The sequence below is a fragment of the Schistocerca gregaria genome, chromosome 4 (assembly GCF_023897955.1).
Source record: "Schistocerca gregaria isolate iqSchGreg1 chromosome 4, iqSchGreg1.2, whole genome shotgun sequence".
In the NCBI taxonomy this organism is placed as follows: domain Eukaryota; kingdom Metazoa; phylum Arthropoda; class Insecta; order Orthoptera; family Acrididae; genus Schistocerca; species Schistocerca gregaria.
In genome coordinates, this window is record NC_064923.1 from 706,589,687 (window position 1) to 706,615,114 (window position 25,428).

The following is a 25,428-nucleotide window of genomic DNA, read 5'->3' on the forward strand; positions in this document are numbered from 1 at the left end:
TAAAATAAAAGAGAATAAATAATGTCTAAACATCAGAAAAATTCTACAATGTAAATATTATTAGCTAAACACATAAAGACAAGAAGAACACAAATATACAAGAGTACACAAACACATAGCGGAATAATAGAAAGGGAAAGGACAGGGTTTGTTTTACTGCAGTATCTTGCAAACAAAACTTTCTTTACTTCTTGGAGATCTCCATTCGTTCTTCATTATTTCCAAAAAGTCGTATCTATACCTGCTTTCTGTACTTTTCTCATATAACCTCTCAGTGCATTTCTTCAAATTCATCACAACTCATTCTCTTATATAGGCTATCCCTTCTTAAGCTAACTTAAATCTACTGAGCTCAGATGCTTAACTAAGGGACGAGGCAATGTAGCAGCACAAAACAATTAATACAAACAGCAATGACAAAAAAATGCAAATAAGCAAAGCAAGCAGCAATAAGTGTAATAACTTATACCTAAACATGACAAACCCACAAGCAGAAAAAATAGTACACTAAATACAACAATGCAGATAAGGAAATGTATATTCACATCTTAATGTCTATATAATTAAAGTGGTGCACCACAAAAATTTATTGTAAAAAAATATTACCATGTACTTGAAAAGACAATTCTGTATGCAATTTCTGTGAAGGGAAATGTCTTTTTGTGCTACTTCGTTTTTTTTAAGTACATCATAAAGTTATTATTTACTGGATCTGTAGGCATAAAATATTTATATTAGTACATCCATGAAATTTATTTTAACCAATGCTTCAGTGCAGTTAGAAACTATTCCAGGTTCGAATCCTGGCAGGGTCGCCATATGAAACGTCCCCTTAGAACAATTGAACACGACTGTGCTTAAACTGACACACAACAGTTTTTTGCGCAACGCAATCTGACTTTCAAAAATCCCTACAAAAGAATGGCCCTGACTAACATTAACCTATACATTCCAAGAATCACTTACCTCACAAAAATCTTCGTTACTCAAGCTACTGCACTACAGCGAGCGCCACTACTGCCAGCTAAATAAAAGATTCAAACTACAGAAGGCACTAACTACTGATACGCACAGTTAGCAAATGAAAGATTTTAATAGAGAACAAACAATGTATTTACCTTTACAGTCATAATATATATATATCAGTTCATGACATCCAGTCTTACTAATTACAAAACTCCGCCATCTTTCTACCCACGTCCACCACTGCTGGCGGCTCACCTCCAACTGCGCAACGCTACGTGCTGTTAGCATGCAGCTGCAGCTGCCCAACACTACAATGGCGAGTATTACAACAATGCCAACCAGCCACAGACTGCACACGGCACAGCCAGTGATTTTCATACAGAGCGCTACGTGGCGGCGGCGTTACCAATAAAAAAACTTAAACAGCCTACTTACAATATTCCTCAAGTGTGTGGGATCCGTACCAGATAGGATTAACAGGAGATATTGAACGTGTACAGAGAAGGGCAGCAAGAACGATCACAGGTTTGTTTAATCACTGGGAGAGTGTCACAGAGGTACTGAAGGAACTGAAACAGCAGACTCTTGAAACTATCTAAAGAAAGTCTGTAGACAAAGTTCCAAAAATCAGCATTAAATGAATACTCCAGGAGTATACTACAATCCCCTGCGTATCACTCGCACAGGAATCGTGAGGATAAGATCAGAAAAATTACTGCACGCACAGAGGCCTTCAGACACCCTTCTTGCGCTCCGTACGTGAATGGAACAGGAGGAAACCGTAATAACTGGTGCAATGGGACGTATGTAGGACAGAGTTGCCACATTCCGCACGGAACACTTGTGTAATCTTACATTTCATTCAACTCTCTCAAACAGGCAAACTATTCGCTTTATAAATATGGAACATGCATCAGTGCGTTCTGAATGCATTATACTATGTTTTGGTTGAAGTTTTATCTGCGGCAACAAATTATTAAGACAATGTTATGACGGTTGTAACCTCCCCACGAAATAAAATAATATGTATAATATTCTCATTTAGCATAACTACCCAACAGTGAAAATATAATACGTGACAAACCTATAACCTTTCAATAATTGACAGTCAATTTAACCTGGTAAATTTTGGACGTCAGCAATGCTGCGTCATGGCCCTGATACATCAATCTGAATAAACTGAAAAATCTTACCTTAATTAGATCGCCGGATAACGCGTATATATCTGCTCCTATAAGAAATTTTGCTGGTGCAGCTAAGTGCAATGCTGGCCGATAGATTTGTCTTATATAAAAGGAAAGAACTGATTTTTCTTTTCAATAATCGGGATTGCCAAGGATTGGAGAAATTAGTGAATTCTTTAAATTGAGATGAATGTCAAAAGTTACTTTTTATGAGAATGATTATTATTAACAGATTTTCTTTTAAACATTTACATAGGACTTGATGTAACAATACTACAGATGCGCAAGGCTGCTATTACCTTATCTTACAAAGCTCAGTCTCCGCCATCGCTGCACACGACTGGCCCAGCCAACACGATACACCAGACGCGACTGCTCGCTAGCAACAACTTACTCCTACTAACACACAGTTCTTACTGCAGTCAATACTGCTCTTTGGTCTCAGATTCTCTTCTAGCTTACATACCGCAGGCAGCGCGTGAGCAATACATCGAAATTACATCAGCTCGAGTGCGCTAGCAACAAATTCTTTAATTATGGACCTCTTACATAACCCTCCACTGGGGGGCAAAAATTTGGCAGCGATGGTGAGTCAATTGGACTTGCCATGAGCAACAAATTTTTCTATAATCTATTTAGTTTACTAATGCTACAATCACAGAGTATATGCGTCATTGATAAGTGCAGAATATATTAAGAAATTAAATAGTGTGCACATGCACTGAGTACAAAACATATTCAGAAATGACAAAGTATATACGCAATGAGTACAAAATAGAGTGCACACGCACGATAAAAGTTTTTATCATTTTTTTTACATGGACTGAAAACATTAAGAAATTAAATAAAGTGCACACGCACTGCATAAGTCTCTACCGTTTTACAAAAATTTAAACGCACTGTATAAGTCTTCACCATTTTATAAAAACTAGGAAAGGAATGGGAAGGATTTCATCATGGTTGTAGGACAGTAGGTTGCACGTAGCTGCACTGTAAGTCCATATCTTTCTGCAGAAGCACAACACCAAGTGAGACAATCTGAAGTTCTCTTCCCTGAAGTATTTATCAGTGTAGCCAAGACACTGAAATGTTGTATTAATATTCAATGTTATCATTTTGGTAGTACATTCGGTACACCAAACAGTGGGGCCATAATAACATCTCCATCGTTCAAGGTGGTGGACAGCTTGATATGTCACACCATATTCTTGTAGAATCCATACTCTTACAGCAACACAGAATTAGTGCAATAACCAGTATAGTGCTCCATGATCATGAGGATGGACAGGATAAACGGATATTGCGGTAATTGCTGGTAATTAGGTCATAAGGTGAAGGACATTAACTCTTGTGCTAGTCATCATAGAATTACACCAGTGTATCAACCGATATGAACAAGTATTGGCACTCACTGGCTCGTTACTAAAGATGCAGTAAGTATTAAGTATTACCAAACACTATTCATAACTCATCTGATTGAATCAGTGGCATTCATTGGTCAGTTACTCAACATGTAGCAAGTATTGAGTATTACAAAACACTATTCATAACTCATCTGATTGAATAAGTGGCATTCATTGGCCAGTTACTAAGTATTCATATTGTGTTACAAAACATTATTCAGTGTTATTCACAAGTCATTATTTAAAACAGGAGCTATTGAATGTAGCATCAAGCTACTGGTGTTTATATATGATATCATGTAAGTGACATGAGACATATTTAAAATGTAAGACATTGGAACTATTACTCAAGGTCGGTAGTCCAATAATACATAGAAATAGTGGAATCAATACACAGACAATTTGCTTTATCTTTAGGACTAAAAATATATCTTAAACTGGTAGCATTATTTAGTTGTATAGTGGTAATAGTTGGGACTCGTAATAATTTTTTTTTTTTTGCTAGCAATGCATTGCACTGGGATCGATAATTAATTGCTGGGGCATGAAAATATTTGCTTTTGACTTATTGCTGGAAATAAAGGTTTATTAACGTCATTCGTCATGAGTCAGCTGTAGCAAGGTTACGAAATAAGTACAGTATATGTGATCACATTCATAAATGATAGACACAACTGGGTAAAAAAAATGCAAGTACTAGAACAGGTTTCTCCTGGAAAAAAATACAAAATGGATTATTGAGCTGAAAGAAGAAATGCATATAATGCTAAAAAATCGTGAACTTCGAATTAACAGGTAATGAAATGTTTACTTAATATGTACGTGCTCTAGCTGTCTTTTCCAAAACATTCAGTCATTATACTATGCGACATAAGACATACTGTCAAAAGGAACTGCAACAAATACTTAAACAACTACATAGCATTTCTTAACTAACAGTAAATATATAAACTTCATCATTATCATCATCTGCAAAGAAAAACTTCATTATTCATATTACCATAACTTCATCACTATCATCACCTGCAAAGAAAAACTTCATTATTCATATTAGCATATTCTTCATATAACTATACATCATCATTTATTATCATCTGCAAAAAATAGACACTTCATTATTCATATTAATATTACCATTTACTTCATACAACTATTCATTATCATTCATTACTTCATATAGTATAGAGTTTCTCACTTCTAGCATATTTCATCACTAAAATTAACATCTGTAGTTCTGTCTGACAGTCTGCATCAATCGCCTTGTATTCTGAAAGAAAATAATTAGTCAAGACTGCTATCATACGATGTGTACAGTATATCCTGGTTAATGCTTGTTAATTCTGATCCATTTACTCTTCACGACAAGATATTGCATTTTCTTTCCTTCATTCTGATGGTAAAATTTCCATTTCATAGTAAACCACTGTGGTTGTTTAATTCATTTCTTTTACACGGTATTGCTTTCTGAAAAATGATGAATATTGATTAATATCTTGCATTTAATTCATATACCCATTAAATAAAAACTTGTTTCTAGTAATATAATTAAGCATACAGCATAGCATGACAGAAAACATATTAGGTCAAAAACATAGACAGTTTTCAAGTGCAAAAAATGTACACACAGTATCATAATGTAGTAGCAAAAAATGTAAAATAGTCAAGATGTTGAGATATCATAATGCAAAATGTCAATGTCAACTGGTGTTTGTTACATCTTATTCATAGTGCATACAGACAAAAATTCTACTTTAGATAGGAAAACAATCATACATACACAAAATCGAAAATGTGCACTCTCTGATATATAACGACAAGAAAAACGACCTGCTAACCTTACCTCGCCGGGCACTTGACAGGAAAAAATATGATAATCATCAGTAAGTGTTCATCTCAATAACCGGAAAAGGCATTACAATGTGATAAATCATAAAGTATGTTCATTCAATAAAGGGTTTAATATTGGAGACATGGTGATTGCCTTTGCTTTTTCTGGTTCTCAAAGTTTCAACATGTACCACTTTGGGATAAGGAATTCTGCGAATTCTGTATGGACCTGCGTATAGAAGTTCAAATTTACTGCATCTACTCTTTCCTCTGTTGGATAAATAGTGTGTGCGTACTAATATCTTCTGTCCAATGTAAAAATCACGGCGTGTACAAACCTATTTTTGCTGTCTTCTCCGGCGCTCTGAGGCACGTTTGATGTTGTTGAATGCAATCTCAATTATTTCACGGTGACGTAGTCGGCGAGATGTAGGAAAGGATACTAATTCTTTAATTTTGTTAGGTGCTCCAACATTTTTCAATATAACAGTCGGAGATAGCATAGTAGATTCATTTGGTATGGAGTTAATTACATCCTGGAATGAGAGTATGTGTGTATCCCAATCAATATGTCTTTTATGGCAGTACATTCTAGATTTAGCAGTAGCTTTGCGCAACGGAGTGAAGGTAACAAATTTCGAAGTGAGTTCAACAGCGACAAAGATGCAGCAAAAACCTCTGTTAGTTCTGGGAATCGGTCCAAAAATGTCTACAGCGGCCATGCGTCTCAATTTAACAGGTACAATGGGATGTAGCGGAGGAATATGTGAAGTCGTGTCTGATTTAGCTTTCTGGCAGATTTTACATGACGCAAAAACTCGTCGAATACGTTTCTCCATGTTGGTAAAATAACAGTTCTGTCTCAGTATAAGAAAACATTTTCTGGCTTCATAATGTGCGTAACTTAAATGAGTATACCAAATTAGTTTGTTAACAAACTCGTCAGGAATACATAATAACCAGTTGTTGCCGTCAGGGTGAGAGCGGCGGAACAGAATGTTATTGCGTACCATGTAATGGTTTCTAATGGTAACGTTATTCTTATCTTGCCAAAGGTGTTTAATTTCTTTCCATACGTTGTCTTTACTCTGCTCTCGTGCTATGTCTCGTAATGACGATGAAATGAAATTTTCAAATGCGACATGTTGAATATACATGACGCTAGAATTTGCTTGGCAGAAGTTGGTTGCGATGTCTTGCTGATTGTTGCTGAGAGAGCGGGATAGTGCGTCTGCTACAATATTTTGTGTACAGATATGTGAACAATTGTAAAATGAAATTCCTGTAAATACAGTTTCCATCTGCTTAATCTGTCATGTGTAAATTTAGCGGAAAGTAAAAACTGGATAGCTCTGTGGTCTGTGTAGACGGTAGTATGTATTCCATAAAGAAAATGCCTAAATCGGGTAAATGCCCATACAACACATAATGTTTCAAGTTCTGTAACAGAATAATTGCGTTCAGCTGGTGACAGAATGCGACTTGCAAAGGCGATGTTTTTAATTACTGTATTACCGTCTTCTTCAATTTCCTGAAAAATGTGTACGCCTAAAGCTGTGTTACAACTGTCGGTGGCAATGGAAAAATTTCTAGTGAGATCTGGGTGTGATAAAAGTGGTGCGTTCAACAAAGCTTGTTTCAGATTGACAAATTCAGACTGCGCTTGGCTATCCCAGGACCAAATAGCGTTTTTACCCGTCAGTTGGCTTAATCTAGGGGTGTCTAAAGCAGAGTAATGAATAAATTTACGGAAAAAGTTAATTAAACCCAGAAAGCTGCGTAGTTGTTTCTTCGTCGTTGGAACAGTAATGTCACGTAAAGCTTGAAGTTTTTCCGGGTCAGGCGCAATGCCTTCTGCTGAAATTACATGTCCAAGAAATTTTATGGAAGTTCTGCCAAAGTGCGACTTGTTAAGATTAACTGTGAGGCCTTGTGCACGAAAAGTTTGCAACAGTTGTTCCAGAATCAGATTATGTTCAGACCAGTTAGCTTCTGCAATAAGAATGTCGTCTACATACGTTGTGATTCTGTCTTTAAGTTCTGTCGGGAGTATAGTATTCAAACCGCGAATAAACGCTGCTGAAGAAATTGTTAAACCGAACGGTAATTTACAAAATTGATAACAGTCACCAAAACAGAGAAATGCTGTGTACTTTCTGCAGTTCGGATGGAGCTGAAATTTCCAAAATCCCGATTTCAATCTAATGTGGAATAAACAGCAGTACCAAGAAATTTCTGTAGAAGTTCTTCTAGTGTCTGTGGGCGATCTGTTTCATTAATAATAATGTCGTTGATGTGACGCGAATCAAGTACGATACGAAGTCATCCATCCTTTTTCTTAACAATATGGAGCGGGTTTATGTACGGACTAACTGCCGGTTCAATAATACCTTGGTCAAGCATAGCTTGCAATTTTTTCTTAACCTTTTCTCTGTGAATATACGGAATGGGATACTGCTTAGCCTTAAATGTGTCGTGCTGTTTAACTTGAAATGCAGACATGAAACCGGACATAGTATCAGGGATGTTGTCAAAAACTGGAGCTTGCTGTAAAAGAATTTTGCGTAGTTGCGTACGTTCGTCGTCTGTATTTGCACTGCTCTGTTTAACCTTACCCGAAATCATTTGTATAACGTCATAGTCGGCTTCGTCTGATGTATTGTAGTTGTGAACGAACGTATCTGTGAACAATGTGGAATGACAGTTTATGTTACGTGATGCAGAAATGACCTGTGTCCGATTAATTGTTTGTTCTCCTGCAGATAAAGAGTGCTGAAATTCTAATGCCAGTTGTACATTTTCATCCTTTAACATTAAATAGGAATTTTGAAAGTCAATAACTGCGTCGTGTTGTACCAAAAAATTCGTACCTAACATAACGTCTGTTGTCAATAAGGGAACAATCCAAAAATTTGAGTGGAACGTATGACCTGCAATATAAAATGATAAGTGTGTCTGTAATTTTACATCTACTCCTTTACCAGATACTGCTCCTTTTACTTTAGTTTTACCTAATGGTAACGTAGGATAAGTATTCTCTTCGTTACATGCGTTAAAGGTTTCTTCATTTATAACTGACATAGGTGATCCAGAGTCGATTACTGCCGAAAATGTGGATGATCCAATCTTTACTTCAATGACAGGGTGGGAAATGGTGTTTTGAATAACTGGTTTTTCATGCAAAAGAGTGTCTCGGATGTTGTCAAAAGTAATAACATTTTCGTGAACAAGAGTCTGTGTATCAAAAGTATTGCTTACATCGCTGGAAGGTTCAATCTGTGCTGTATCTAGTCAAATTCTATCTGACGTGCTGTTATTTGCGGGAGGATGCTGTGGCATTTCCACTATTTGTACTGTTCTGTTATTTCTCCTTGACGTATTACGTTCGGGATGATATCTACTTTGTGGTTCATTCGTGATAATCTGTTGTTGCCGATAATTCTGCTGCTGGTAAGACCGACTGTTACGCTGAAAACTGTGCTCATTACTTTTACGTCTGTCATAATAATCGTTGCTATACGGCGCATTGCGATACGAGTTGAAATGGTGTGTTCTCTGTACGTAGTGATTTCCTTGTTGCTGTGCGTTACTATTAGGTGGAGCCGACGCTATACGTGTATGCGGCGAAACATTAAAGCTTGGTTGACCTTGCAGACTACATTGTTGGTTAGGTATGCCAACCGACTGGTTTTGTTGATGTTCTGGGGAAAAGCCGCTATTGTTGCCAAAATGTCTTTGCTGTTGCTGATAACTATGAGGATACTGATAATTAAAATTTTGTCTGTTCTTAAAGTTCTTGTGGTTGTCATTCCTGGACCGTCTATCACCTTTGCTATCAAAATAGCGTGGCTGATCGTAATTTCCGTATGCTTGTTTGCCTTGGTTATGATGTGAAAAATTTTTGTTAATGAAGGATAGTCTGATTGCTGAACTTCCAAAAGCTGTAACAGATCTCTGAATGTCGAAATATTTTCTTTCTGCTGACCTGTTAAAAGTGATACTCTTAACGATCGTGGTAATTTAGAAATACATAATTGGATAAGTGCTGATTCACTGTATGGCTCACTTAAGTATTGGTTTTGTTGGACCATGTGCTCAAAAAATTGCGTGACAGTGGGAAAATTTGAGTTCTCATAATTTGGTAAGCTAATTAATTGATCCTTGATTCCGCGCTGTGTCGTCTTCGACCAATACGCTGACAGAAAGGCATTCTGAAATTCTTCTACCGAGTAGCACTGTCTCGCGATCGGTCTCATACGAGTTGCCGGTTCGCCTTCCAAAAAACTGCAAATAAATTCAAGTTTGTGTGTCACGGGCCAAGTTGGTGGAAAAGCAAAGCTAAATTGTTGTATCCAATCCAAAGGGTGAATCTGTGTTCTGTCATTTTTAAATACCTTAAATTTCCTAACGGACAGAAAGTGCTTGTAATCAAAATTTTCGTCTCTGAATGTCTGAACAGGTTCAGGACTGTATCATAATCTGTTTGTCTGTGACTGTTCGGAATCTAAGTCACGTACTCTCTGTAAATTACCTAAATTGTACTGGCTGTGTGAGTGTGAGAAATGTCCGGAAAGTGGCGTATGCTGTGATGTGTTAAAGGCTGAAATATTTTTCATCTCCGTCAATTCGTGCTGTAAAGATGACAATTGTCTACGTAATTTATTATTGGACGAACCTATCTCACTAATCGTCTGCTGTAAATTTTGGAATTCGGGTGTTTGATTAAACGAAACTGGTGACGTATCGTCTGATTTGGTGTCATTGTTATTTTCTATAACGTCAATACGACTGGCCAATTCATCAAATTTTTCAGTCAATGCTTTAACCTGATCATCATTTTTAGTGTCACAAGCATTAATTTGTTTTTGGATTTTACGGGTAGTTTTGTTCAATTTCTTAACGTCTGCTTTAATGGCATCGGGATCCTGTATTAATTCTAATTGTTCAAGTCTGTTGGTCACTGTCTGAAAGTCTACTGTGTGTGTGTCTGTTTTTGTTTTAAGATCGGAGATTACATCATGCAATTCGGTGTTCAACGGTTTAATAGTATTGATTTCGTCTGATACTGTAGCAATGTTATTGTCTACGTATGTTTTTGCTTTCGTAAATAATTTACGCTTATCTTGCTGTCTCTGCGCAGTAATTGTTTCCATAACTTGTTTCTTTACTTTGTTCTGTTCCTGTATGAATTTACGGTAACGCGTTTCACTGTTTTGTAGGTGGTGATTAAAACGTTCGTCAATTAGGCTGTTCTGTTGTTCGAATTTCGTGTCTACTTTTGCATTCAGTGTGCGTGAAAGTTCTGCTGACATTAATTTAAACTCGTCGCGTAACTGTGTTGCGTTTGCAGAACATTGTTTAGCGACTGCACTAATTTCATCTCTAAGTAATTTAGTTGTGGCTGCATGTGTATTATTTAATTCTTGTGCAACGGATCTAATTTCTTCACTACTATTCCTAGCACAAGCCTTAATTTCCTCACGTAATTGTTCTTTAGTATCATGACATTGCACGCCAACGGCTGCAATCTGTTCATTAATCTGTTTAAAGTTCTCATTAACTTGTTTGATCGACCTGTCGTGTTTTTCATTCGATTGTTTGAAACTTTCATTAAGTTGTTTGAAATTGTTGTCTTGTTTTTCATTCGACTGTTTGAGATTTTCATTAAGTTGTATGTTCGATTCATTAAGTCGTTTGAAATTGACGTCTTGTTTTTCATTGAATTATAGCAATAATGCTACAACTTGATCCAAGCCAAAATTACCGACTCTATTCTCTGTACCGTGTGATGGTGTATCTGCATTTGTCACGTTTTGTGAAACCATTTGGTCATTAATTGATTCACGAAAAGTTTGCTAATTGGACGTGCACTGTGGGTCACTACCTCGGAATCAAATAAATCTGACGTATTTTGACTACATTGTTCATCTTCGTGAGAAAAAATTATCTGTTCACTGTGTAAATTTTGCAAATCAGGTGTGTTAAACTGGGCAGCGTTCATTGTAACGGAACGTGCCGCCTCATCAATTGTCGTTAAATTAACAGAGGACACAATTGAATTTCTTTGCTCATCATTAGCATTAAAATCATTACTAGTGATCAGTACGCACTGATTGTCTGTAACTGGAGGATTATCATCAAGACACTGAGTGTCGCTAGTATTATCAGTCAAATTATTAAAGTCTGCTTTTTCACTCATTACGACTCGCGATGTACTGTTAGCAGTTTTTCGCGGCATTTTCACAACTCAAAGTTAAGCACAAAATCAAACAAAGACAAAGCAAAAATTGAACAAATACAGTTACAACAAAGAGCAATAAATTGCCGATGATCTGTGAAAGAAAAAGTGACAAATTAGTAAATGGGTTGCGCCAGATGCAAACTACTTTTAATATTAAGTAAATAAGAGCAGATATATAGCTGACCACTTCTCAGAAATTCACAAAAATACGATCCTGGCCGGTTGTCGCCAAGTGTAACCTCCCCACAAAATAAAATAATATGAATAATATTCTCATTTAGCGTAACTACCCAACAGTGAAAATATAATACAATGTGACAAACCTATAACCTTTCAATAATTGACAGTCAATTTAACCTGGTAAATTTTGGACGTCAGCAATGCTGCGTCATGGCCCTGATACATCAATCTGAATAAACTGAAAAATCTTACCTTAATTAGATCGCCGGATAACGCGTATATATCTGCTCCTATAAGAAATTTTGATGGCGCAGCTAAGTGCAATGCTGGCCGATAGATTTGTCTTATGTACAAGGAAAGAACTGATTTTTCTTTTCAATAATCGGGATGGCCAAGGATTGGAGAAATTAGTGAATTCTTTAAATTGAGATGAATGTCAAAAGTTACTTTTTATGAGAATGATTATTATTAACAGATTTTCTTTTAAACATTTACATAGGACTTGATGTAACAATACTACAGATGCGCGAGGCTGCTTTTACCTTATCCTACAACGCTCAGGCTCCGCCATCGCTGCACACGACCGGCCCAGCCAACACGATACACCAGACGCGACTGCTCGCTAACAACAACTTACTCCTACTAACACACAGTTCTTACTGCAGTCAGTACTGCTCTTTGGTCTCAGATTCTCTTCTAGCTTACATACCGCAGGCAGCGCGTGAGCAATACATCGAAATTACATCAGCTCGAGTGCGCTAGCAACAAATTCTTTAATTATGGACCTCTTACACGGTTTACGAAAGTATGTACGTTTTTTCTCGACGTTACCGAACCTTCGACATGCGGGAAACTTTTTTGGTTCAAATGGCTCTAAGTACTATGGGACTTAACATCTGAGGTCATCAGTCCCCTAGAACTTATAACTACTTTAACCTAACTAACCTAAGGACATCACACACATCCATGCCCGAGGTAGAATTCGAACCTGCGAGCTAGCAGCAGCGCGGTTCCGGACTGAAGCGCCTAGAAGCGCTCGGACACATCGGGCGGCCAAACTTTTTTCGAACCAGACCTCTGTCGGAGATCTATATGCGAGATATTTGAGTTGAATGTGACGCATAATAGTCCGCTCGCGCGTCGACTACTGACCGGGCACCCATAGAGTTTCGGCACCAGAAACAGAGCGCTATACGTTTGTAATGAAGTTGCTATTAGTTTTTGCGACCCGACTACTTAATTCTAAAGCAGTCAAAACTAAGAATGGAAAACGTATCTTAAACAGGCCAACCTCTATTGGTTGTTGTTGTCTTCAGTCCTGAGACTCTCAATGCTACTCTATCCTGTGCAAGCTGCTTCATCTCCCAGGACCTACTGCAAACTACATCCTTTTGAATCTGCTTAGTGTACTCATCTCTCGGTCTCCCTCTACGATTTTTACCCTCCACGCTGCCCTCCAACGCTAAGTTTGTGATCCCTTGATGCCTCAAAACATGTCCTACCAACCGATCCCTTCTTCTAGTCAAGTTGTGCCACAAACTTCTCTTCTCCCCAATCCTATTCAATACCTCCTCATTAGTTACGTGATCTATCCACCTTATCTTCAGTATTCTTCTGTAGCACCACATTTCGAAAGCTTCTATTATCTTCTTGTCCAAACTAGTAATCGTCCATGTTTCACTTCCATACATGGCTACACTCCAAACAAATACTTTCAGAAACGACTTCCTGATACATAAATCTATATTCGATGTTAACAAATTTCTCTTCATCAGAAACGCTTTCCTTGCCATTGCCAGTCTACATTTTATATCCTCTCTACTTCGACCATCATCAGTTATTTTACTTCCAAAATAGCAAAGCTCCTTTACTACTTTAAGTGTATCATTTCCTAATCTAATTCCCTCAGCATCACCCGATTTAATTTGACTACATTCCATTATCCTCGTTTTGCTTTTGTTGATGTTCATCTTATATCCTCCTTTCAAGACACTGTCCATTCCGTTCAACTGCTCTTCCAAGTCCTTTGCCGTCTCTGACAGAATTACAATGTCATCGGCGAACCTCAAAGTTTTTACTTCGTCTCCATGAATTTTAATACCTACTCCAAATTTTTCTTTTGTTTCCTTTACTGCTTGCTCAATATACAGATTGAATAACATCGGGGAGAGGCTACAACCCTGTCTCACTCCTTTCCCAACCACTGCTTCCCTTTCATGCCCCTCGACTTTTATGACTGCCATCTGGTTTCTGTACAAATTGTAAATAGCCTTTCGCTCCCTGTATTTTACCCCTGCCACCTTTAGAATTTGAAAAAGAGTATTCCAGTCAACATTGTCAAAAGCTTTCTCTAAGTCTACAAATGCTAGAAACGTAGGTTTGCCTTTTCTTAATCTTTCTTCTAAGATAAGTCGTAAGGTCAGTATTGCCGCACGTGTTCCAACATTTCGACGGAATCCAAACTGATCCTCCCCGAGGGCCGCATCTACCAGTTTTTCCATTCGTCTCTAAAGAATTCGCGTTAGTATTTTGCAGCTGTGACTTATTAAACTGATAGTTCGGTAATTTTCACATCTGTCAGCACCTGCTTTCTTTGGGATTGGAATTATTATATTCTTCTTGAAGTCTGAGGGTATTTCGCCTGTCTCATACATCTTGCTCACCAGCTGGTAGAGTTTTGTCATGACTGGCTCTCCCAAGGCCGTCAGTAGTTCTAATGGAATGTTGTCTACTCCGGGGGCCTTGTTTCGACTCAGGTCTTTCAGTGCTCTGTCAAACTCTTCACGTAGTATCGTATCTCCCATTTCGTCTTCATCTACATCCTCTTCCATTTCCATAATATTGTCCTCAGGTACATCACCCTTGTATAAACCTTCTATATACTCCTTCCACCTTTCTGCCTTCCCCTCTATTGGTTAGAAAGAACAAAAGCGATACAAATAACAGGGCTCCTGTACTACTCGTACAGCAGTTACGTTGTAAACAGCATTATTTATTTTGTGTGATGCATACTGAATGCCTGAGATGAGTTTCCTTTAAAATTGGTTGCCACTAACGCCTTATTATTAAAATTTCAAATCTTATGACGGTATAATTTTGTTATGTAGGCACTTGCAGGCGTAAACTGCGCACGCCGAACACGTAGCTTGTGCCCTATTCCTACGGGTATAACGGAAAAACTCCACTGATGTCGCTCTCGTCTCTATGACGGATTCTTGAAGTGTCACAGTCACTGTCACTGTCGCTGTTGTCATTTAAATTATCATCTCCTCCACTGAATTTTGAAAAAGAGCTTCATACTGCCTCGCCCTTTCCATAATGTTTCACGTACGTTTGACGACTTTGTTCCAGTCTTCAGCGGAGACCTTCCTGGCAGCTCTTCTTGTGAGTGCTTTAACTGCAGAGAGGGTAAATTTATTATTATTCATGGAAAGGTAACCTTTGATCTGGGCCCATATTAACTCTGTTGAGTGGAAATGAAAGTGGTAAGTAAGGTGGTAGCCTAACGACTGCATGCCCATGCTTTTTTGCCACTTCGTCAAGTTCATATAGGGGGGAACTGTGGCTTAAGGAGACATATTTCTTCCATAAGCTCCACCTTTTTAATGTCACCACTTACATCGACGTTATGACGCTCAAGCCAATCAATCACTTCCTCCTCTCGGTTTGCCATGGTAGGTGCCTTGTCAACAATAATTGAATGGTAAGGAGCATTATCTAGTACAATTGTTGACTGTATTACAAGATTTGGTATGAGTCAATCTTCGAACCACTTTGTAAATGCAACGTGGCTCATTTCCTCCTGATAATCTCCTATTCTCTTTGATTAAAAAACCGAGAGACTATTTGGGAGAAAACCCTGAGAGTTGCCTGCATGTAGTAGGATAAGTTTGCCACCTCTGCTAGAGGGCACTGCCATCGTTCCTTTAGCTCTGTCGTCTGTCCAGAACTTATTGACAAAGTGATCAGAATTGACCCACGTTTCGTCAAGCCACATCACTTCGTGTCTGCAGCTCGTGGTCTAGTGGCTAGCGTTGCTGCCTCTGGATCATGGGGTCTCGGGTTCGATTCCCAGCCTGGTTAGGGATTTTCCATGCCCAAGAACTGGGTGTTCGTGTTGTCCTCCTCATCATCATCATTCACGACAGTGACTAGATTGGACTGTGTAAAAAATTGGACTGTGAAAAAAATTGGGGCTTTGTACGGGTGCTGATGACCATGCAGTTGAGTGCCCTGCAAACCAAACATCATCATTATCATCACACCACTTTGGTGATATTTATGCTATGGATGTCCGTTAACCACGGCATTGCCATGCAGCTGTATCCTCCCTCTTCATCAACAGTTTACAGCCACAGAAATGCCCACAGTGAAAGCTATGGTTGTGTAAAATTATGGACAAGGATGTGCGACTGCCTTGAAAAAGTCCTGATTCTTAATATGTGACCAGTAACTTCCTGGGCGTCGGATGTTACTTCCTGCGATAGCAATCATAAACGTGACGACGAATCGCATCCTCTGCAAACCAATCGATATTGGTAATCCGCTTACCCACATAACTTTTTTCCCTGGGGTCTTAAGTTTCGATGGTTCTTCTGCTTCCTTTTCTTAGTCAAACATTTCCTTCCCAATCTTGATAACAGTGTTTTGAATACCACACAACGGATAACGGAAGCAACGAATAACACTAACAACGAATAATCGTAACAACTTCTACAATCATAAAAACGAACACACAGGAAGTCACAGGTCGCAACGATCACACAGAACACCAAACTGTAATAAAGCCCTGCAACCAGGAAGTGTTGTTTAGGGTAGAGGTTTGGCTACTTAGACGATTTGCTGCAGCTGCAGGTAGTGTGGTATTGTGCGCTATAGGGTGCCCCCCCCCCCTCTCGCTTCCGTCCTCGCTGTCACTCGTGACTCCTAAAGTAATTTTGGACAGACTATAGAGTCCTGCCTGACCACACCCTCGGAAATTGCGACATTTTCACAATTAGTAGCGAATTATTCCTCGCATTCATGAATGTAACTGTCATTCATGCTCGTTTCAGTCAGAGCAATTTAAGCTGTACTCTTACGTATATGCTTAACACTCGGATGTCACGACATATTCGGGAAAAATTGCCTAATATTTGTGACAAGCGAGATTGCAGATGTCATTGCTGGTCATTTTCTTCGCAGGAACTTCGTGTTTCCTTTTCTTAGTCAGACTAAAATCTCGAAATTGAAGAAAATCATTCCTGAGAAAGTGTACTCTTACAAGTAAATAACGTTGAATACCGTCAAGCATACTTCCTTCACATGAAGAAGAAAGAACTAGAATTTGTCACAAACACAAAGACCAAAGTAATAGATTAGCATGTAGCAGAACTTGAACTACTTCCTTCGATTTCATAACTGCTCCTTTATGACCACAAGACCTCAAAATCACTTCTAAGTGTGTCCATTATTATTCACCATCTTTGGCTCTCCTGAAAGTTTTTACAGCTAACGAGGGCTAGGAGATGGAAGTATACCAGAGCACGATGATAGTGTGTTAAAAATGTCTTTGAGAGCAATAAAATCAGTTTAAATGTCGAAAAGAGATGTAAAAACAAGTACAATAAATTCTAACGTAGCAGTCTAGTGAATGGGTAAGACTACAGAAGCAAATACTATATTTGGTATAAATGGCCAGGGAAGTTGCTGTACGTCTTGCAGAGAACGTTGAGTTTCATGGCCAGTGTGTGGGTAAACATTACCCTGTTGGGAAACACATCACCTTTCTGTTGGAAGAACAGCAAAAAAACAGGTCTAACAACATTCTGCACATACCAAGCGTTGGTTAGCATCCCCTCCAGAAACACCAAAGGTGAATGAGAGACATAGCTTATTGCATCCCAGACCATAAGGCCTGGGGTGGGAGCAGTATGTCTTGGACGAATGTACTTTGTGAGGCAGGGCTCACCAGGTCTATGTTGTATGCCGCGGAGACCATCACTCGTGTGCAGGCAGAATATGCATTCATTGCTGAAGACCACAGCATGTCATCCCCTCTTACAGTCTGTCAGCATCCACAGAACCCATCATAAACTCCTTGTAATCAAAGCATTCTGGTGGTTATGATAACATATCAACAAAGTTAATAAAAGAGTGTTCATGTGAGCTTAGTCATGTTGTTGTTGTTGTGGTCTTCAGTCCTGAAACTGGTTTGATGCAGCTCTCCACGCTACTCTATCCTGTGCAAGCTTCTTCATCTCCCAGGACCTACTGCAAACTACATCCTTCTGAATCTGCTTAGTGTAGTCATCTCTTGGTCTCCCTCTACGATTTTTATCCTCCACACTGCCCTCCAATACTAAATTGGTGATCCCTTGATGCCTCAGAACATGTCCTACCAACCGATCCCTTCTTCTGGTCAAGTTGTGCCACAAACTTCTCTTCTCTCCAATCCGATTCAATACTGCCTCATTAGTTCTGTGATCTACCCATCTAATCTTCAGCATTCTTCTGTAGCACCACATTTCGAAAGCTTCTATTCTCTTCTTGTCCAAACCATTTATCGTCCATGATTCACTTCCATACATGGCTACACTCCAAACAAATACTTTCAGAAACGACTTCCTGATACATAAATCTATATTCGATGTTAACAAATTTCTCTTCATCAGAAACGCTTTCCTTGCCATTGCCAATCTACATTTTATATCCTCTCTACTTCGACCATCATTAGTTATTTTGCTCCCCAAATAGAAAAACTCCTTTACTACTTTAAGTGTCTCACTTCCTAATCTAATTCCCACAGCATCACCCGACTTAATTCGACTACATTTCATTATCCTCGTTTTGCTTTTGTTGATGTTCATCTTATATCCTCCTTTCAAGACACTGTCCATTCCGTTCAACTGCTCTTCCAAGTCCTTTGCCGTCTCTGACAGAATTACAATGTCATCGGCGAACCTCAAAGTTTTTACTTCGTCTCCATGAATTTTAATACCTACTCCAAATTTTTCTTTTGTTTCCTTTACTGCTTGCTCAATATACAGATTGAATAACCTCGGGGAGAGGCTACAACCCTGTCTCACTCCGTTCCCAACCACTGCTTCCCTTTCATGTCCCTCGACTTTTATAACTGCCATCTGGTTTCTGTACAAATTGTAAATAGCCTTTCGCTCCCTGTATTTTACCCCTGCCACCTTTAGAATTTGAAAAAGAGTATTCCAGTCAACATTGTCAAAAGCTTTCTCTAAGTCTACTGATGCTAGAAACGTAGGTTTGCCTTTTCTTAATCTTTCTTCTAAGATAAGTCGTAAGGTCAGTATTGCCGCACGTGTTCCAACATTTCGACGGAATCCAAACTGATCCTCCCCGAGGTCCGCATCTACCAGTTTTTCCATTCGTCTCTAAAGAATTCGCGTTAGTATTTTGCAGCTGTGACTTATTAAACTGATAGTTCGGTAATTTTCACATCTGTCAGCACCTGCTTTCTTTGGGATTGGAATTATTATATTCTTCTTGAAGTCTGAGGGTATTTCGCCTGTCTCATACATCTTGCTCACCAGCTGGTAGAGTTTTGTCATGACTGGCTCTCCCAAGGCCGTCAGTAGTTCCAATGTAATGTTGTCTACTCCAGGGGCCTTGTTTCGACTCAGGTCTTTCAGTGCTCTGTCAAACTCTTCACGCAGTATCTTATCTCCCATTTCATCTTCATCTACATCCTCTTCCATTTCCATAATATTGTCCTCAAGTACATCGCCCTTGTATAACCCTGTATATACTCCTTCCACCTTTCTGCTTTCCCTTCTTTGGTTAGAACTGGGTTTCCATCTGAGCTCTTAATATTCATACAAGTGGTCCTCTTTTTTCCAAAGGTCTCTTTAATTTCCCTGTAGGCAGTATCTATCTTACCCCTAGTGAGATAAGTCTCTACATCCTTACATTTGTCCTCTAGCCATCCCTGCTTAGCCATTTTGCACTTCCTGTCGATGTCATTTTTGAGACGTTTGTATTCCTTCTTGCCTGCTTCATTTACTGCATTTTTATATTTTCTCCTTTCATCAATTAAATTCAATATTTCTTCTGTTACCCAAGGATTTCTATTAGCCGTCGTCTTTTTACCTACTTGATCCTCTGTTGCCTTCACTACTTCATCCCTCAAAGCTACCCATTCTTCTTCTATTGTATTTCTTTCCCCCATTCCTGTCAATTGCTCCTTTATGCTCTCCTTGAAACTCTGTACAACCTCTGGTTCTTTTAGTTTATCCAGGTCCCATCTTCTTAAATTCCCCCCTTTTTGCAGTTTCTTCAGTTTTAATCTACAGCTTAGTCATATCTTAAGTTATTTGTGTAATCAATCACTTGTCACAGGAACATTCATGGACTGGCTTAAATATGCTGAAGTTATACCTCTCGACAAGAAAGGGGACAAAGAAACGCCGTCAAATTACCGACCAATCTCACTTTTTCCAACTTTTTCAAAAATCTTTGAAATGGGTATTTGCAAGCGTCTACTTAAGCACCTTAGTGAAAATAACATACTGTCAAAGTCACAGTATGGGTTTCTTAAGGGTTCTGATATTGAGCAAGCTATTTACACTTACAGCGAAAATGTCCTTATTCACTGGACTACAAATTAGAGGCAATTGGCATATTCTGTGACTTGTCAAAGGCGTTTGACTGTGTGAACCACAGCATTCTTTTAAGTAAATTAAAAAATTATGGCGTCACTGGCAGTGCTGCAAAGTGGTTTCAGTCGTATCTTACTAATAGAAAACAAAGGGTGTCATTACGTAACACTTCAGCAGTAGGCAATCAGACATCATCTGACCGGGAAGAAATTACATGTGGTGTTCCCCAAGGTTCCATAATAGGTCCACTACTGTTTCTTGTGTATATCAGTGACCTGTCATCTGTTACATTACCAGATGACAAGTCTGTCTTATTTGCAGATGATAGAAACATTGCAGTAAATAGTAAATCAAATGTAACTTTAGAAAGGGCAGTTAATCAAATTTTTACCGACATTAATAAGTGGTTCATAGCCAGTTCACTGTGACTGAACTTCGAAAAGACCCACTATATGCAGTTCACAACTTCCAAGAGATTTCCTTCTGGTGTGAGCATAAAATATGATGATTTGGAAATAGGAGAAGTTGAAAGTGTAAAGTTCTTGGGATTACAACTTGCTAATAAATTCAGTTGGGAGCAACATACTAACGAAATGCTAAAGTGCCTAAACAAGTCTGTGTTTCCAATGCGAATGATGTCAGACATAGGAGATATAACTATAAAAAACTGGCATATTTTGCTTATTTTCACTCTATAATGTAATATGGTATCATATTTTGAGGTAGCTCCACAAACAGAGAAAACTTTCTAGACATCCAGAAGCTCTGTATGGTTGTGAGAATGTTGACGTGCACAAATGATGCAGCAGGTCCAATTTGTGTGACAATTCTCTGAAAGGACCATCCCACCAACTCCTGACATCTTTCAAACTTGATCAGTTGATTGTAGGAAGCATGAATGCATCTCTATGGCATGGTTGCCTGCTTGCTTCACACATCTGCACCACACTGAGCCTTCTGGTTGTGAGCATCCCCTATGAATGGGTAGACACAGATGGCACTCTAGTAGCTATGCCACTATGCTATTTGTTGGCAGATGACTTGAAGCCATTATGAGTACATCTACTATCCCCCAGGTGTCATTTGCCATCATTGAAACAAAATCGACATCATCTTTCCAGGTTTACTATTATTTTTCACCAGTGTATGTAAACCAAGTCAAATTGCTAAAGCATTTTTGGTGTGCCTGCAAACATTAAACATCATTAACGTGATTATATATCCAGACCTTTGACATGAGCTTACCCATTCTGTATTTTTAATTGCTCATTGAAAAGTCAGATTTGAATTTTACTGTCTTCTGCAATACCTTGCAAAAGAATATAATCATAAAAGCTAATCTGATAAAGTACTCTTAAAAATAGCCGTGTTCTAGCGTCTTAAGTGGAAATTATGTTCTTGCAGGTGCAGTAAGTACCAGGAGCAATTTCACCTTGAGGAGCTCTTCACTCGCAAGGAGGATGCTTGAAACAGTTATGCATGTGACCATTGGAAAAGAGATTCTGAGACTTTGTATTGGACTGTACAGGAAGCTGACAGACCAATGTCATGAAGTAAAAGACTTCCTGATTTTCCACTCTTTTAGTGATGGCAGTGGATCTGGCTTCACATCTCTACTTATGGCGCAGCTGTCAGTAGACTACAGCAAGAAGAAAACAAACTGGAATTTGTAATACATCTAGCAACACAAGTTTCTACTGCTGTCACAGAACCTAGACTGCCATTCTTAAAAGTCACACCACCCTTTAAAATTCAGATTGGGCTCTCATGATTCATAATAATATCATTTATGACACCTGTCATCAAAACGTGCACATTGAACATCCTATTTACAAAACTTGAACTGAGTTTGCATTGCCTCTATAAAGTATGCAGCAAACCATGTACTTTACATTCAGTGAGCCAAATTTGAACATCTGAGTGGCTGCCTCAAATCAAGCATTTGTAATCTCTGTGACTGATACTTGTTCAAGTTATGACATTTCTGTTAATATGACAGGAGCATATTATACAAGTGTACAGCCAATAAGGGGGGAAGAGAACTAAATGGGCTTGAAGCTCAGTCAAATCAACATTGACTGCACTGTCAAGATGCAAAGATTGAGGAGACAATCTGACCAATTAATCTGTCGGGTGATTCAAAGGAGTTTGCCACTTCATCTAACTGGGGTGAAATTACAGTAGATGTTCCACAAGGTTCGATCATGGGTCCCCTCCTGTTCTTGATATATGTGAATGACCTCCCTTCTTATGTGATAGAAGATGCTGAACTGACACTGTTTGCTGATGATACAAGCATAATTATTAATCCAATAAAAGAAAGTCCAATAGAAAATGATACAAATAAGGTCATTAGAAAAGTTATTAATTGGTTTTCTACGAATGGGCTTGCTCTGAACTTTGAAAAAACACAGTATATCCAATTTTTTGCTGCAAAAAGTGTAATTCCTTCAATAAACATAACACATCAAAAGAAGTCATTAGCCAGGGTAGAGAATACTAAGTTTTTGGGTATACATATAGATGAGGATCTTAATTGGGAAGTCATGTTTTGGATCTCCTAAAGCGACTAGGTTCAGCAACTTTTGCAATCAGAATAATTACCAATTTTGAGGATGTACAAATTAGTAAGTTAACATACTTTGCATACTTTCACTCTCTGATTTCATACAGAATAATATTCTGGGGCAACTCAACACTTAGGCAAAAGGTATTCACTACTCAAAAGAAAATAGTTAGAATTATGTGTGGGGTTCTTAGTCGCACATCTTGTAGGCATCTGTTTAAAAGCTTAGGAATTCTTACAACTGCTTCACAGTACATTTACCCAGTAATGAAATTTTTTCTCAACAACATGGACCAGTTCAAAATCAACAACGACATTCAGGATTACAATACCAGAAAAAAAAGACCTACACTATCCTTTACTTAACCTATCTTTGGCACAGAAAGGGATAAAATATGCTGCTATAAAACTTTTTGATAAATTATCAGATGAAATAAAATGTCTGACAGACAGCAGTAATAGTTTCAAAACTAATTTAAATCATACCTCCTTGACAACTCCTTCTATACCACAGACGAATTCTTGAATATGAGTAAATAAATCTGGAGAAATAATACATGCTTTTTGTGCCATTTAAAGGAATGGGATAGTAATAGAAATATTTAGGTATAACACCATAATGTAAAAAAAAGAAACTTGTTTCCTGTGCGCATTTCTTGTGCATTTGACACGTTCCACATCGTAACAGATTTTCTGTGCTATTTATCAATGGAACATGTAACTAACTAACTAATTAGACTGCATATATGAAAGACAATTTAACTTTTGCTGCAAGTATACTGTCATTTTGTTAAGAAACTATGGGATTTATTTCTCCACACACTCTCATTATTCAGCTGTCATTAAACAGGCCTCTTCCTCTATTTTCAGGTTGGAATAAATTGCCAGCCACAGATGTCTGTATCTGGAGATGCTTTGACAAAAGTTCAGAGAGATGTATGCATGTTGTCAACCACAACAGCTATTGCTAAAGCTTGGGCCTGACTTGACTATAAGTTTTATCCATATCTGCCAAATATGCATTTGTCTACTGGTGTATTGTGGTACTGAGGGGCTGGAGAATGGAGCCAGAAAAGATTTGCCACCATCAGAAAGGAGAGGATGAAGGTGATGGATTACAGAGTGTTTAAAATGTCATTATTTGATACTGTTTTGTATGCGAGAGGGTCATTCCAGATCCTAGTAAATGTATCTTTTTACAAAACTGCTTGAATTATATGAAAGCATTATATCTCCAAATATACACTGCTTAAATTTCCAGCAAGTTGCACACCCATAAACATGTCCATTTGAAAGGTACAAATAATGAAAGTCAACATTCTGAAAGTCTGCTCTGCCAGTTTTAATTTGGCTTCTGGCCTGAGAGATCAGTGTTAAAGTGTGTGTGTAGCAAAAAATCACATGAAATATGTCTTCTCCTTTTTTGAAAAGTGTTAATAGTGCTGCTCAAATCAGGGACACAGGGCATTTAGAGACTTGATAACAGCAAAGATGATCAATAGTAAATCATCCAAGTTTGCATTCGCAGCCTTGTTGTGGCTGAATTTATCGCTGCAAGATTTTACAGTTTTTCGAGTAACATCAGGGGATAACTGTAATTCCCACAGAACTAATAATGAATTACAAATGCCAGAAGCCCACGTATATGTACTTCCCTCAGTGGAAGATTTAGTTATGATATTGAAATGTGATATAAGAAAACAACTTTCTCCAGCAGGAAGACTCCATACACCGACTGAAGAAGCAAAATATTTGGTACTGTAGTAATGTCTTTCTAGCTAACTTATTAAAATAATTACAAAATTGTAAAATAAGGCATGATAAGTACTGCACACACACATTCGTTCACACGTTGTTAAGAAAACAGCTTGTTTATTAAAACAACTGAACCACTACAGATAAAACATGAAATTGTCTAAAAATTAACATTTATTGGAGAAAGGCATTTGCAGATGTGACGACACTAGACAAAAGAGTGGCATGGCTGACAAAGTCTCTACCTTGTCCCAGAGTATCCACCAGCACAACATCAGTGTTATTGACATGAGGTATGAAATTAATCATCTCTCACAGGAGGAATGGCCAGAGTAAGATCCAAATGAAAGGCATCAATTATGACACAAGTTCCTGCAATAAAGACGGATTTCGGTTCTCGGGCAGTACCCACATGAGCTCTAATGCTCATTGGTCAGAATGTCTTGCAGCACGAAACACTGATTAATACACAAGGGTGCATAGTAGGTGCAGAAATGGAACAGTGTGGGACAACTTATAACTTTAGGAAGAATGTCTTGTTATGAGGTTCGTCACTGTGTGGTGTGTGTATCAAAGTGTGGGCATGGGTCCAAAGTCGATGTTGACACCATGAGGAGTATGCATGCAAAGAAAGAAACTTGTTGCCTTATCAGATGGCCATAGTGAGCAATGACTGTGTGGAACTGCTAAAACCAAT